Source organism: Lytechinus variegatus, chromosome 15, assembly GCF_018143015.1.
Source record: "Lytechinus variegatus isolate NC3 chromosome 15, Lvar_3.0, whole genome shotgun sequence".
Classification (NCBI taxonomy): Eukaryota; Metazoa; Echinodermata; class Echinoidea; order Temnopleuroida; family Toxopneustidae; genus Lytechinus; species Lytechinus variegatus.
In genome coordinates this window covers 29723059-29739989 of record NC_054754.1, presented here as the reverse complement: position 1 = coordinate 29739989, position 16931 = coordinate 29723059, and the positions used below count along the sequence as shown (strand labels likewise).

General features: G+C 34.8%; 1 protein-coding gene across 1 annotated transcript in view; it reads right to left on the bottom strand.

Annotated features, from left to right (window-relative positions):
- Window positions 1-14048: 14048 nt before the first annotated feature.
- The window catches only part of LOC121428740 (NF-kappa-B inhibitor-like protein 1), a 34423-nt gene continuing 31540 nt past the window's right edge, over window positions 14049-16931 (bottom strand). Inside the window, exon 6 of the mRNA XM_041625555.1 lies at window positions 14049-15856. The gene's annotated coding sequence lies outside the window, so the exon portion shown is untranslated. The remainder of the gene's footprint in view (window positions 15857-16931) is intronic.

The window sequence follows — 16931 nt, the reverse complement described above, 5'->3', positions numbered from 1 at the left end:
TATAAAGATTAAACATTTATAAAGAACGATCAAATTAAAATAGCTGAGTAGTGTTTTCAAATTCGCACCGGTACCTTCCTTGCGAACGTAGGAATTCAAAATCATTAATATGCAATCACTTACAGGATATGGACAGTGTTTTTCGTTGTTGTTGTTTATTTACTTCTTTTGTATAATTATGGAAATGGGTTTTACTCCTAAATTGGATGTTAAAAATTTTACTGAATTTTACATCTGACGGACCATCATCAGAACAACAACTCGTTTTTGTTCCACTTTCATAACTATAGACTGTGGTCAATACCATGATACCCATCCCTTCCCCAAAACGATTAAAATTATATACAATTATGTGAAATAAAAAAGAACGAGATGATGAAGAAAAAATACCTATACCATTGGCATACTAGGTCATCCACCCACTCATTGGCGGATCCAGGGGGGGGGGGCACAGCCAACTCGTGCCCCCCCTTTGAGAGGCACAATTACCCTTATTCTTTGGTTAAAAACCTTCTTTTTTTGCTCGTCATATTCCTCCAGAAAATGTGCCCCCTTTGGGGAAATCCTGGATCCGCCCCTGCACCAACTCATCAATCACTAAAAGAATAAGCGTTTACAACCATATCCTTTAAGTGTTACATGAATTACGTCTTTATCAAACAATGGAATAAAATGATTCTAACTGAAAAGATCCGCAAAAAATAAAAAGGGTAAAGTTTGAAAAAAACTGAATACAGAAACATGTTATCTGAATTTGGAAGTTTAAAGTGCAATTACGTGTGCCGATAAATGAAATTGAAAATGGTGTTTTAGGCGAAATTAAACGATCAGCTCGTCGTCGCGAAATTAAATGACACCTTAGGGCCATTAATTTGAACGAATTTCTCTCTAAATTGAATTTCTACAAAATTCAAAGGAATGATATAGAACGGAATTGAATACTAAATGAATGAAAATGAACTATGTGTGCAGAGGGTGGACGAAATGTTTCGAATTTGAACGTCCTTTCATTAATTTAATTGCAACTCTGATGAAATTGGACAGGAAAACCTATATTTTAAATTATTTAAAAAAATCCTATCATCCAAGCCAATACAAAACCAGAAAGACGATCTGAAGTGTCTGTCACAGTGAAGATAGCTGCAGAGGGGAAGGGGGTAAACTTATACCCCAATAGATATACCATCAAGTCTAGTCATCTCAGCCAATATGTAACTAGAAAGACGATTGAAAATGATTGAGGATGGGGGGGGGGGGGGTAAAACATTAATTTGATTTACTAGGATGTAAAATATATTAATTTGAATTCGAATTCACTCCAATGCCGCGAGCAAATAATAATAAAAAAAACAGTCTGTCCATTCTTCGATTATCGCTTAATTAGGTTCATTGCGATTTTACTTTCTTCTGTATAACAGATAATCCATTAATGATATTATAATCATATTTTGTAATGCAGAATATTGAATCTGATTTGATTTACCGTCCAAAAGATGTTACTTGGAAGGTCTTATTTCCACATATCTGTAGCAATATTCATTCAGTGAATTTAACTTTGTATTTTATCATCTAGTATGTATCTTTTGTGTATGGTATATAATATGCCTTTACTTTCAACTTTACAACGGGTGTGGCTCTGTATTCTATTATTTCCGCTAAACCGCTACCTTCTCTGTTTATTTATTTTTTTGCATTATTAATGTTTGTTCATGCATGTATCTTATCTTTTGAGTTTAAAGGAAAAGAAATAAAACTTGAATAATTTGTCCAGATGCCAATGTTGTCCGAAAACATTTTTTTTTAAAAAGAAGAACTCTTTAAGAATTCATTTAACGGACACCGATTTCTTACGTTCTTGTATTCCTTCATGTGCATGTTATGGGCGTCAGCGCAGAAGAATATATTTTGTTTAGTTTGGGACGCAACAATGCCCTACCCCATCAACAAGGATAATCCTCTACACTGACACCCATGTTTTATATCATTATCATCTTCACGATGTCGTCATCATCATCATCATCATCATCTGCTGTAATCTTCAAAGGGCTTTGTAGTCTATCTCGAAGATGAAATTAGACTTGGACACACGTTATGAGGAGGAGTGAGGGATATTTTTAATGTGATTTTGCAGGAGCTTTTGGAAGCTGTAAAACGAAACTACATTTACTATTTTCACGAGGAAGTTTATTAAGTAAATGCTATAATGTAGTTTCTTTTAGCGCTATTTATTCAACCAACTGTTGGTATGCATTTTTTAATACACATTCTATACAAAAAATAGCTGCACTTGATAGAACTTACCTAACGAAAAATAAAATCATGACGTGTACATACGTGTCTTGATATGTACCGCTAACAGTCACAACCTCACCAGCAAATCCGACTCGAGAGCAAGCAAAGATTTTACCTTACAATGACATACGATCGGTCGGTTTGGAGTCGGTTTCGAGTGTGCGACTGTAGCACGGCAGTATCATTCTCAATTGTACAATTGTACTGGATCAATGGATGGATCAAATCAATTAAGAATGAATTGAAGTTTAATTACTCAATCATTTTGCATTGACTAACGGCGTGACCACAGGAATCTAGAAATGTTGAGGAAGGAAATATACAGTGGGTGCCGGGTGAGGGGCGGCGGCCGGGTGGGTCCTACTTCTGTACCTTTGAAACCGCGATGACATTTTGTTTGCTTGTTATAATTATTAAGGGCAGGGAAATGTCGACCGATTTCTTTTATCAGTTGGTGTGACCAAGGAGATATCACCTCTAGAGGTGATATCTCCTTGGTGTGACCAAAGTATAGCATTGTTGAGCATTTCCAAGTCATTTATGAAATCCTGGCTTCGTCGCTGTTGATATGACATGGATATAATTATGTCAAAGGCTATATGTGATATGACTTTTTTTTCATGTTTAAGTTTTTATTGAAAAAAATCACCCAATAACTCACAACATTTGCAAGATTGAAAACATGGAAAATATTGGAACATATTAAAAATAATAAAAGACAGATTACACATAAACGAAATTAAGTTGTCAAGAGGGAATCTTAGAGACAGATAAAACATGTTATGTAAAATGATTGGTTGAGCGCCTTTCTATTTATTGACCTAAATTCTGATGGCATTCTAAAGAAAAGAAAAATAATAGGAATTAAAAGTTGGAAGCGTGTAACATTCCCAATGTGAAATGCTCCCTGTATCACTCCTATACAAAATGTTACGCACCTGTTCAGAGAGACGATGATGCATTCTGTTTTGTCTACGCTTCAAGCAATATGGAAATTTGATTGGACAGTTGGCAATGAGTGAGAGAGAAGTTTGTGTCAAGGATTTATGTTCCAGTGAATCCAGTCTGACCAACGAACCCGACTCCATACCGACTGACGGTACGTCATTGACAGTAGTATGATTGTTTTTGATCGGTCTTAAGAGGTGACGTTCGTGTGACCGGGGTATAGCATTGTTGTTAAGCCTTTCCAAGTCACGTTGAATCATCATTAGCTGAGTTCACGTTATGGACAGGTAAATTCTGATATGAATCACTTCTTGAAATGACTTGAAAGAGAGCTAAACAAAGCCACCTCTTAAATATATATTTTTGAAGCTTCAACCAACCTTAATGATTTTGGGGCGAGCTTTCGTCCACTCCTGTGGAATTTCTCAAGTCAATTGATCAGTCGCAAAGTTTGTTGCATGTGGTGGTCTGTACTTCTGCGTTTCTTGCTCACTGGACCAAAGATTATCGACTATGTACAGTTGAGGCCAAAAGTTTATATACTACATACATACTACATGGATTTTAGTGAAATTTGTTTGCTTTCCAAACATCGTAAAATTTACTAATCTTCAGAAATATAACAAGTGAAACAAGGGAACAAGTGGAATGCCTCTGGCTGTCTCACCTGCACCACGCGATTCAACATAGCAGCAGTGCTGACTTTGAAAACTACTATAACTCGCACAAGATGTTTAGTGATACTTGGTTACTCTTATTTCCACGTTTTATGAACTAGACCAATACACTTACAGATAGGATGGTAATTCAACAAATACCCCAATGTGGCCAAAATTCATTAACCTCACATGACCTTTGACCTTGATCATGTGACCTGAAACTTGCACAGGATATTCAGTGATACTCGATTACTCTTATGTCCAAGTTTCAAAAGTCAGATCAATAAACTTGCAAAGTTATGATGGTAATTCAACAGATACCCCCATTATGGCCAAAGTTCATTGACCTTTGACCTTGGTCATGTGACCTAAAATGCGCACAGGATGTTCAGTGATACTTGTTTACTCTTATGTCCAAGTTTTATGAACTAGACCAACATACTTTCAAAGTTATGATGGTAATTCAACAAATACCCCAAATTCGGCCAAAGTTCATTGACCCTAAATGACCTTTGACCTTGATCATGTGACCTGAAACTTGCACAGGATGTTCAGTGATACTTGATTACTATTATGTCCAAGTTTCATGAATCAGATCCAAAAACTTTTAAAGTTTTGATTGTAATTCAACAGATACCCCCAAATCTGCCAAAGTTCATTGACCCTAAATGACCTTTGACCTTGGTCATGTGACGTGAAACTCATGTAGGATGTTTGGTGATACTTGATTAACCTTATGTCCAAGTTTAATGAACTAGGTCCATATGATGACATTTCAAAAACTTAACCTCAGGTTAAGATTTTGATGTTGATTCCCCCAACATGGTCTAAGTTCATTGACCCTAAATGACCTTTGACCTTGGTCATGTGACATGAAACTCTCATAGGATGTTCAGTAATACTTGATTAACCTTGTGGCCAAGTTTCATGAACTAGGTCCATATACTTTCTAAGTTATGATGTCATTTCAAAAACTTAACCTTAGGTTAAGATTTGATGTTGACGCCGCCGCCGCCGTCGGAAAAGCGGCGCCTATAGTCTCACTCTGCAATGCAGGTGAGACAAAAATGACACCTAAATATATTTGAGCTCATGACGACAAAGCAATGTGATGAAGGGATATAACATACTTATTTGACTGATATCAAATTCGTCATTATAGCACAAATGTTTTACGAGATGCAGTAAATTTTATGACGTTTGGCAAGTTTCAACTTTTCTTTGAATTTCCTGGGTGTATGTAAACTGCTGGATTGAACTGCATATCCAGAGTCTGTATTCAGTACTGGATTAATCGTATTTATCATTTAATTTAGCATCCCCAACTGATGAAAGTTTTCTGTAAAGCCATATCTTCTAGGTTTAATTTCCACATAAAACTCCGCTTCCAGGAGATGGCATGTAGTCCTCACTACAGGGGCGGCGCTACGGGGAGCCAGGGGCGACAGCCCCCTAAAATTCTTCTAGTAGTGAACTAGAAATAAAAGAAGAGGGGAAAAAAGAGAAAAGGAGAAAGGGAATGAAGAAACGTATAGAAATTAGACGTATATCTCTATTTTACCCCCTCTTATTCAGTCGAGAAAAAATATGACGTCACATTTTATGCCCCCGTCACCTCTTGAAATCATCTAAACACCCTGGCACCGCTCCTGCTAATAACCGTTTGTATATCACGCATTTATTATGAATTTTGCCACGTGAAATGCGAAATCATTTCATTTTATTTGTATATGATGTATAAAGCATGAACTGACTCCACTTTGAGCACGTTAAGCACTCAGAAATAGTAATATTTGCAGTTTAATCATTTCATCATCAAATATATTTCTACGAACATCGCCCATTTTTCAAGCATAAGAAGTTAACTAACCGTCCTCAATAAACCTGTAGGCCTACAGAATATAACGTATGACATGCTAGACTGCTTTGAGTTGTTTTACGATTTGATAAACTATTTCTTTTGTGTTTTATTGATCTCTTATTTATAATTTTCATTTTTTTTTAGATTTGACAGTATTCTTCCAAAAAGAGAAGGAAAGTAATAGTAATTTGCTAAAAATGCATATATTTCTTTCCTATTATATGATTTGATTATAATATGAAATAATCTTGAACAGGAAAATGGATGCACAGCAAAAACTGTGGTGTTAACCGGTGTACATAGAATACCACATCAGTTATTTTACACCAGTGTTAAATTGGTGGTGTTAGTTTTACACCTACAGGTGTTATTACAACACCTATGGTTGTTACATTTACAATCTTTGGTGTTATGTTCAATCTCTAGGGTGTAATTTTAACACCTCAGGGTGTGGTCCTCTATTAACACCTATTGGTGTCAGTTTTAACACCACAGTTTTTACAGTGTGTGAGATCAATCCACATAACGAGTATTCTTGAAGACGTGCTTATAAGTATTTTCAAAATATATTGCTCAATATCAAAATCAATTAACTCCGCTATTAATTTCTTAACCGATTTTGATTAAATTTTCAGCATTTTGCTCTGTGAATTTATCGGATGATGTAGATACACTTGCCTTGCTTGCACTCTGCACTTCACCAGTACGACAATACACCTGGCCAGTCGGTGGCCTGTACTGTTTCCAGAAGAAGAAGGAGCCCGGAGGAGACTCATTCGGTTGCAACAATTGCAATTATTCAGAGGGGAATTGAACTAATTGTTTCGCATTATAATGAGAACAAAAAGAGATTTTTTATATTTCGTATCATAAAATACAAGAATAGAGAATGGATGATGCCATTCGTACATGTATATCGAACATGATGTTCATTTTCTTTTTAATCAAATCTACCTTTTCCAGGGGACTGTTTCATAAAGCTGTTCGTAAGGTAAGAACAACTTTAAGAGCGACTGGTGATCCTTTCTTACGTGCTAAACCATCGCCAATGACTGTACCATTTACCACAAGAAAGGATCACCAGTCGTTCTTATAGTCACTCTTAACTTACGAACAACATTATGAAACACCCACCAGGTGCACATGCATGAGCCTATTACTCGCTTCATGGTACGCATACTCCTCTGGTGCACTGTGTTTCATAAAGCTGTTCGTAAGTTAAGAGTGACTATAAGAACGACTGGTGATCCTTTCTTGTGGTAAATGGTACAAGTCATTGGCGATGGTTTAGCACGTAAGAAAGGATCACCAGTCGCTCTCAAAGTTGTTCTTACCTACAGCCCTCTGATGCGTCTGCTGAATGCCCTTTAGTCAAACTTGAAAGCTTTTTCAACACCTCACGAGGTAATTGAAGACTAATACCAACGCATCCGATGTCTAGATCTACGAATGGACAGGTGTGTCAATTAACAATGTTGGCTTTAGTCTTTGTTGTTGTTTAAGTCTGTATATTCAAATATAAAGCTAAAAGATGTAACTTAAATCTTTCGAGATTCAAAAGATAAGAAAATTGGAAATCAATTAGAAAATTCGACCGCTGACAAGAAAAGCCGATTTGGATTTATTCATGTTCCAATAAAAAATATGGAATATACATTACATGATATATGTGGAAGCTGCTTGAATATGACGTAACAAATAAAAACTTAAACAAAATCATTAATCCCTCGTTCTTTGATGGATTTTCATCAAACCCACACCAATATTCTCATCATATTTTCATCTATTAAACCATCTTATCGTCAGAGAGAACCACTTTTATAAGCTACACTCTTAAATTTGACACTTTCATTCCAATATACTTACCAAATGATCTACTCGCATGATCTCTGTTGTATTCCTTTCCTTTCCTTGCGACTCTTTTCTTCCTGTTGTTTGTCTTTCTCTATCCATATTTCTCCCTCTCTTTTTTATCCATCCCTCTTCCTCTCTTTCTTCGAAATGTTGAATTGTAAATACTACTGCTTTTAATGTACAATTCGGTAAATGATAATGGACCACTATACCAATACGTGTTAAGGATAATATTTTACTTTCGAATTCTTCTAACTTTGTTTATTCTTATGTACAGCCTTATAACTTCATGTCTTTACCTCTTTCATAATGTTTGTACCTTCTTTTCTTCTGACTTTCTACTCTACTCCTTCCCTTCACCCCCTCTCTCTCCCCCCTCTCTCTCTCTATCCTCATCCACCCCCCTCTCTCTCTATCTGCCTCTCCTCCTTCCCAAGTCTCTCTTACCTTTCCAAATTCCACAATACCATACTTTATCCTATTATTTATTTTATAATTATCTGCGTTATTGTTTGAATATTTTTTGTGTCTTTATTACCTTGTAAATACATCGCAATTCGGCCTTAGCCGCGATGATGTCTTGATTTTTATTAATAAACCATTTATCTATCTATCTATCTATCTACACATGAGATGAGAAATAAGAGACAGAAAATAAACATGAAAGAGTATATATTTTTTTGAAAACATGTTTATTATAAGTTTTTCAAAAGGTATTTATTTACAACATTTATCCTTTTATACACACTTTGAGTAAGTAATTCTTGTATGTACATTTGTTCTACAAAATAAAACATGATCATAATCAAACATCATTTTTTTAATGATACTTGTTAATGATCAGTTTAAACAAAGGATTGAAATATTTCAATGCTTTCCAGATCGACAATAAAGGTAAGATTTAAGTCAGTAAATAATGAACATGAAAACTACAATACTGAGGGAAAAGGTTAAAAACTTTGAATAGAATCAATGTCAGATCCAAGATTACACGTAACACACGTACAACAATCATAAAAAAATTCTACAAACTCCAATTAATAAGATTATCCTTCACCTAGCAATGAAAAAAAAATACAAGAAACTTTGCCTGTGTATACGCCGACAGATTTGAATAAATGTGACAAATGCAGTTATTGATCTTTTCATATCCCACATTGCCAAAAATTTAATCACATTGAGACGAACGGAACGACAAATTTGTGAAAATGTAATAATTATTTGTTTTAGTTACGATGATGGTAAATCTGCCATCTAATGGTAAGTGACATGGAATCCTGATTCCTGATTGGACGTTGAGCATTGCTACCATGGTAGTTACAACTGGACTGCAAAGTTACTATGTATGATATAAACATTATACAACCGGACCCTACAGTTAGAGGGAGAGAGAAATAATGCTGAGATACAAGTTGAAGTTAAACTTTGTTCACTAAAATAAATACAATGGCCCGTATTCTGAAGTCAGGTTTAACTTAGACCATAGTCTAACTCTGTACTAAAATTATGGGAAGCCAAAAGTGTCAATATTTTTTTATTAAGTTGTGTGTTTCTTATGTTCACCGTGTTCTTTCCTGATTCATCGATGGTGAAGACAATCATCTATTTATACTTCCTAGACAATTATGAATAATTTGAGAGCCAAATGAGCTGAAATATGATATCTCGATTGTTGGCGATTTATGTAACAATTGGCCATCCATACTTAAACCACAATTTTAAACCTGAGTTTAAGTTAAACCCGACTTCAGAATACGGGCCAATGTCCATAAACAATATAACCCACTACAACGCCATAAATTTATGTACAAAGTTTATATTCATCAGGATGAGAATAAATGGTAAGGACTTGTAAAATAATATTAAACCATGTCCTATAGGAATCTACATGTAAGTTTACCTTTAGTACAAATATTAAACTTTTCTATTGTACAGCCATATACTAATATTCATTCTTATTGCACATTTAATATTCAAATAATAAAAATATGTCATAACTAAAATTCAACATTACGCTTATATAACACCATTAAGAACATTTACACTTTTATTAGTATAATATAATACACAAGCAGAAATAAAAACAATTTTGATAACCGCCTTCTGAATAAAACCATGACGCATTTTGATCCGAACTTTATTTATAAATGTATACGACATAGAAATATCATGGGTTGATGAAATTCTAAGATAGCAATTGTTTTTTTCTGTGCTTAAAATTAGCAGACTTGAATATCAAAACAAAAGTAAAGGAGAACTAAAGTGGCCGGTGAAACAAGAGGAAAAGATAGAAAGTGTGAAGGACAGAGAGATATAAAGAGAGATATAAAGAAATAATAAAGAAAGGAATTTAAAAAAGTAAAAAGGAAATAATAACAAAAGAAATCAATAAATAAAGAACAAAAAAAGAATGAGAAAACAGAAAGAAATAAGTAACGCTGGGAAGAAAGAAAGAAAAAGAAAGAAAGAAAGAAAGGAAGAAGAAAAAGAGGGCAAAGAAGATGCGAGATGGGTAAGGTTATAAGTAGGAAACGGTAAAAAACAGAAGAAAGAAATTACGTAGACGACCGCTGATCCATGGTTTTATCAATGGGCTCATAAACACCGCACAGGGACACAACTTTCCAAGACCAACATCCTGGTTTCTGTAACCTGGACTAGATTGGATCTAAAAATGGGATAGCAATAACAAGGAATTTCCACTTATCTGGAATATGTCCAGGAAAAAAAAGAACAAAATTAACGCAAATGGTGTCATCATGCATGGTCGTGATCATTTCAAATTTATAAACACATGTGTTGAAGTCAATACTCAAGTGGAGCTGACATGTTAAGCGATGAAAAATGTATAAGTTAATTCAATATTCAGTTACTTTGTAACCACAACATAAAACCCGCCAAATTATATCTCCATGATCATAGTGTTTTGGAGCTGTACCTCATGATATTGGTAATTTGGTAATATTAATTAAAAAGTAATTATTTTTCTGAGACTTTTGTGATTTATACAAAAACAAGGAAATTCATATAGAATACTACGACTTTGAAGTTGTTATAGCGAACGCTACTTCTAATACCTAGATTTTTTTTGTTCTAAAACCGAGCCATCGTCAAGAATGTCAACAACCTAAACACCGGTTGAAAATATAATGAAGAGAAAAATGTTGCATAATAGAACGTTTTAAGGTGTGGGGCGGGGTATTATTATAAAAAGTCTGTTTTGAAAAAACAAATTCGTCGCCAACTTTTCACTCCATTCAGGAAGCAGGAATATGGAATATAGATGCGGTATATGCAGAGGATAAAGGGACACGACCCCAATTCCCTGGGTTAATGACATTTGGAGTACAGACCGAGCCAAATAATCATATTGAGCTGAATAAAAGTCCAAGTTATTAAAAGCAAGTAATATCTTAATTCCCTGTTTATTCGTTGTGGTCAGACCTGCGACGACCTAGATAGTTGGCATTTAGGAAGAATTTATTTGATGCAAAAGCGGGAAGTGAGCTCGAATTTCCCGCTATGTCTGCTTTAAAATTTATAATTTTACAAGGCTTCATGGTCTTTACCTCGAGTCTGCCACATATCTATTTTCGGGGAGACAGACAGTACACGCTAGACATAAGCATGAATAAAAATTACCACATGCTTATAATAATTTGGCTGGTTAAAACGTTACTGAATATCAATAGTTTGAGGGACACATGACTGTCTTTAATAGCGTAATGAATCCAAACAAAGGTTTACCATTTACAACACCTATTTATTTTTTGGTGATTTTCTCAATGTAGTATGAATGACCCCCCCCAAAAAAAAAATAAACTGCCCTAGAACAGAACTAAAAATATTTGGGCATTAAATGAATAATATAGCGTTATTGTTGCATTGTTTTAGAACAAATTCCTATTTAACAAAATTACAGACTTTGCTAGTTCATGCCTCCAGGGGCCCGTTGCATAAAACTTTTTACCTGAGAAAACTCAGGCTGTTTTACCAGAGTTTTTGCCCTGTGTTAAAGTCAATGGCAGAAATCAGACAAACCTTAGTTTCCAGTTGTTACCAGAGTTTTCTGAGGTAAAAAGTTTTATGCAATGGGCCCCTAGTGTATCAGTCAAATCACCCAGAAATAACAACGTGATAACCGACCAAATGATACTTGTCAATTTCATCCTCTCGCGAACATGGCGAGTACCCAATGTTTGGAAGAGGGGAGGGGGGGGGGGGGTTGGACGGGGGGTAGATATGAGTGAACAATTCAAGGATACGTTACTATATAGTTCAATAACGTTTGGGAAAGGATTAGGATCCAATCCTTCATATAACGAATTTTAATGAAAGACATCTCCTTTTCCGATCTGAAATAAAATCACTATATTATACTCTGTAAATCCAATAATAGAAATATGAAACAATTTCCCCTACCCATTGAGACTGCAGTGAAACCGGTCACGTGACTGTTAAGCCTAATATTAGATGTGCCGAGACCATCAAAAAGAGTGACGGATGCTAGGCGGAGAGAACAATCTCAAGGGGGTATACTAGCATTTATTTATAGAAAAGTTTTACACTTTTCACCCCAATCTTCGATGACGGGTGTTCTTCACAATCGAAGAAACTACGAACTTATTATTGTGTATAATTCAGTAGACTGGAAACGATTTGCTCTGTTTTCACAGAACAGCCCTTTTCCATAACATGGTTATTCAAATAGAATATTTTGTTTGTTTTATTTATATTTTCTATTTATAATATAATACATAATTATGAAACACAAAAGTATGTAACCTCCAACTATATAATATAGCCCTAATTGTAAAAAAGGGGACTGTTACATTGGCGGCGGAGCAGAAGATTATCTTTTGTGTTTGGGGGGACGCAACAATACATATCTATTGTTGCGCCCCCCAAAAACACAAAAGATAATCCTCTGCTCCGCCGCCATATCATAAGAAAAATATGCTGGAACAAAAATTAATGACATGAAATTATTTGAGTGTAATGTAGGGAGTTAAACCTGAGTAGATTATATTCAAAATTACAAATTAATGATTATGATGAAAGAAGATTATAATTGGAAAAAGACGAAATTGCTTTGTGAATTTGAAATACTGGTAAAAAATTTAATTGGCTATCCTTCGTCTCAGAGTTAATTAGTAAATTAAAAAAGACAACAATATGGGTCGGTCTTTAAAAAAGATAGCAAAGTGACATAGGATTGTTTTGGTATAAACCTGATCTGATTAGATATCACATTCACACATACGTAAATAACATACCGATCGACATTGCGTAATTTGAAATGATGAATGAGTTATCTTCAGAATGGAGTGGGATTTGTGAATGTGACTGGGGCAATGAAAATATTAAATAATAGTCAACAACGTTTGCATGTATGTATGTATGTATGTATGTATGTATGTATGTATGTATGTATGTATGTATGTATGTATGTATGTATGTATGTATGTATGTATGTATGTATGTATGTATGTATGTATGTATGTACTATGTATGCATGTATTTATTTAGACTTTTCCTGACTTTCTCTGAAAGGGACACAAACCGTAAACAGAGGTTTATTGACACCCTTGCCCGTCATATCAACACTTAATACTCGTGTATAAATGTCAACCAGGAACATACGATTGTGGTTGTCGGCTGAAATACGTATAGATATAGATTACAAGATCGTACTAAAATTAGTTAGCCCCGAGACTTTAGACTGAAGCCGAAGGCGTAGCCCCGTGATCGGAGCATGGCGTGTTTCCGTTAAAAGAGATAAAATTTACCGACGTTAATTTTTGGCACTTGAGTTTCCTTCAGCTAATGTTATGAAAATGGTGATATGAATGAGTGAAAGTTGAAAACATAAAAGAGGAATATTGCGATGAGGATGCCAGTAACTAATATGAAATAATAATAATGACAACCAATAATAATAATAATAATGACGATGATGATGATAATATGATGATGAAGATGAAAACTGTGATGAGAAATGAAGGAGATGATATGCCTAATTCTAAATCAATCAGGAACCGTTGCTAGGCATTTCTTTTAAAAACACTTCTCATCGCAAGGGTGACGAAAATTATCTTAATTTTGATTACCTGCCATTTTTTCGACTGTTCCTGTTTTGATATCCGGTAAACAAATAAACAAACAAGTACGGTAATGCAAACTATAATGACTATGAAGTAAACAAAATGTGTTTTCAGTATAATATTCATGTTGGCAAATAAACACACGTTTTTTCCGTTTAGAATTATTAATTTGTTAAAAATCGTTCGTGTAAATAAATGTTTATGTCATTAAACTACATTTTACATTTATTGGGATCAAATAGTTCGTGGACATGATATAAAAGTTACTTACGATTATTTATACAATTTTAAAAATTCTAGTATGATGTGATCCTAATAAGATTTTTTTTCCATTTCAATCATTCAATCATATCAAGAAGACGTGACGTCATAGACGGGATCTCCTGTGCACGCCCCGTACAAATATATCACCACTATCATCCCTTCTTAGCACACTTTAATGAAGAGGGCTTTTATTTCACTCAAAGATGACGTCTAAAGTCCTCCCGAATATAGTTTCGCTTAAGTGATAGGTGTAACCGCTTGATTTAGCCTAAAAATGTACTTCCGCCTCTGACGAGGGTGTATTTTAGGTATCGCTCGCCCCCTCTGGGGTAAAGGTAGGGGAATGAGAATGGGCCCGGCAAAGGGGAATATGGATTACTGTATAAATGTATTGAATATGAGCAAATCTGTATGTAACCTTTATGTAGTGTGAGTACTAGATGCACAAAGCGTTGTGCTTTAGAGAATTATGTTTAAACATTCTTGGTGATTCTATTGATTAAAAGATGTCAAATAAGTCTCAAAAGAGGGAGAAAAAAGAGAGATAAATGATTTACTCTACGATATGAAAATAAATATAACAAAATCTTGACTTTATGTGAATTCAACCTTTTCTAAACGAAGATTTTTTTTATAATTTAAAGACATTTTGCATGTTTTGTACCGAATTGTTGACACAATGAATTCAAAACGTTACGATGGATTTCTGAGAAAACAAAAGTATATCTGCGCAAGTAATCTGAAAGCACTGAGGATAAATAAATTATGGTTCATAAAAAGAGATTTCCATCGAGAAGTTTGAAGTCATTTCAACACATTTCTCCTAACGCTCACGTGTGAGATTGAAGACATGATAACGTCAAACTTCTTAAGGTCATCTATATAACCCATCAAAAACTCGTTCGTTTAAAGGTGTCGTGGAGACCCAATTCCGCAACGAGGGCAGTTACACCAACGAAACCGATTCCAAAACCGACCGATGGTATGTCACTGAAAAGCTTTGTTTAATTGGTTTGTAATCGGTTCCACCGATGTGACTGCCGCATACGTGTTCACAAATACCATCGATAACTATGCACTCAATATTTCGGGTTTAATTATCAAAACATGTCTACGACAGTTGAAATATCTATATGTAACTTAATGGATGTAAATTTTTTATTATCAAATTTACAAATACATGTAATGAGAAACTGAATATCAGGGAAATGTTATTAAAATCACCCATACATCTATGTTCGCAAAACAAGCAATTAAAGCCTCGTTGATAGGGTGTATAATACCAGGTATTTTAGTATGTTGTGTTACAAGGTCTTGTCTTCTTAAATCAAACTTCGATAAATATGGTGTATTGTACCATGGATATACCATACTTGGAATAGCTATTTATGTTTTTTTTTACCAGACACTAACACGGGGCCATAAACTATGCATGCTTCTGGTAATTGGTTATAAAGCTAATAAATAATTTGATTAACGTCATTAAACATAAAAAAGTACAACTGGCACCGATCCAGCTGATAGAGTAGATGTAATATTAGTAGCACAATATGCAAGCACGTCCCCAATAATAGAAGGCACATTATACAGAATAAGAATATAACATGTTTGTACATAATGAGTCTCTGGACCTAACATCCTTGAGAGATCCTAGATATTTGTCAATAATGGAATTCTTGAAAACCTCAATAACTCCCGGAAAATTGTGACAATCTGGAGAAGCGAAAGCACTGTTTTTCTATCACCCGTCTTTCAACAATACTACAAGATGTTCTCATACGAAGGGGTACGATGCAGAAAAAAAGTTTGATATATCATCGCGAAGAAGAATCACCTCAGACCCACTGAACAGCTTTGGAGGAAGAGAATTCGCCCTGTAAAACATGAAGGTAAAAGAATACATAAATGAATAAATTATGAAAATGAACATTAAACACACATATTACAATTTACTTATATTATTACAGGTTAATATTATGACCCCGACTACAATGTTTATAGCAAAGCAGATTTCCGATTTTAATTTTCTTAGCATTATGTCAAATCTCAGATAAAATGACCTAATTTTTCTAAACTTTCACATTTAATGAAAAATACGTTTTATTGAAAAAAAAATCGCATTGTATATCGGATCGTGAAATAATTCCCCTCTCTGCTGGATAGAATATACAAATTAATACCGTTTCCCCGTGCATCTTTTAAACACATTCTTGTATAATACAATGAAATGACTTGGAGGTCATTATCGCAATACCTAAACGGCGATGTTCTATTAACACCAATGGTGTGTAACCGGACAATTACATCTATATTTCCAACGAAAACAATTTGTCTTCAGCAGGCGGCAGTCAAACGCTGCGTGACACGCTTTCCGCGCCAATTAACACCACATTCGTTGAAAAGGAAAGGGCAAATTGTGGTGTCTCGCGAAAAACGTGTTAAATATTGCCGCTCTCTTGGAAATGAACTCCAATCAGAACAAGCAGGAACCTGTGTAAATGTGATAATACTTTGTCCAATTATGGGAAGGTGATGGCTTGATAGGTACAGCTTGTTATAGACAGAGATGCCCCTTTTCGTTTTCAATTGAAAGGGGACTCCAACCACCCAATGAAAACCTTAAGAAAATTGGAGAACCCCCCTCTAATAACTCCAGAGTGGTAAAAGTTCAAAAAGGAAGTCTGAACAGTAATTTGAACGTTTTTGCTCTCCAAAAATGTAATCACTAAGACTTATTCAGATATTAAATTGGCAACGTGGTTAGTTGATTGTGACAAGGTGGAATTAAGGGACTACTCTGTATTCTATGCATTAACATATGTTTTTCTCCTCTACATTGTCTCTTTGGTTTCAGGATTGTAATAAAACATCACATAGCAATAGCATGTTGTTATATATGTCTTCTTAAAAGATATACATCATTCGGCATGAACAAATAAAGTTGGAATT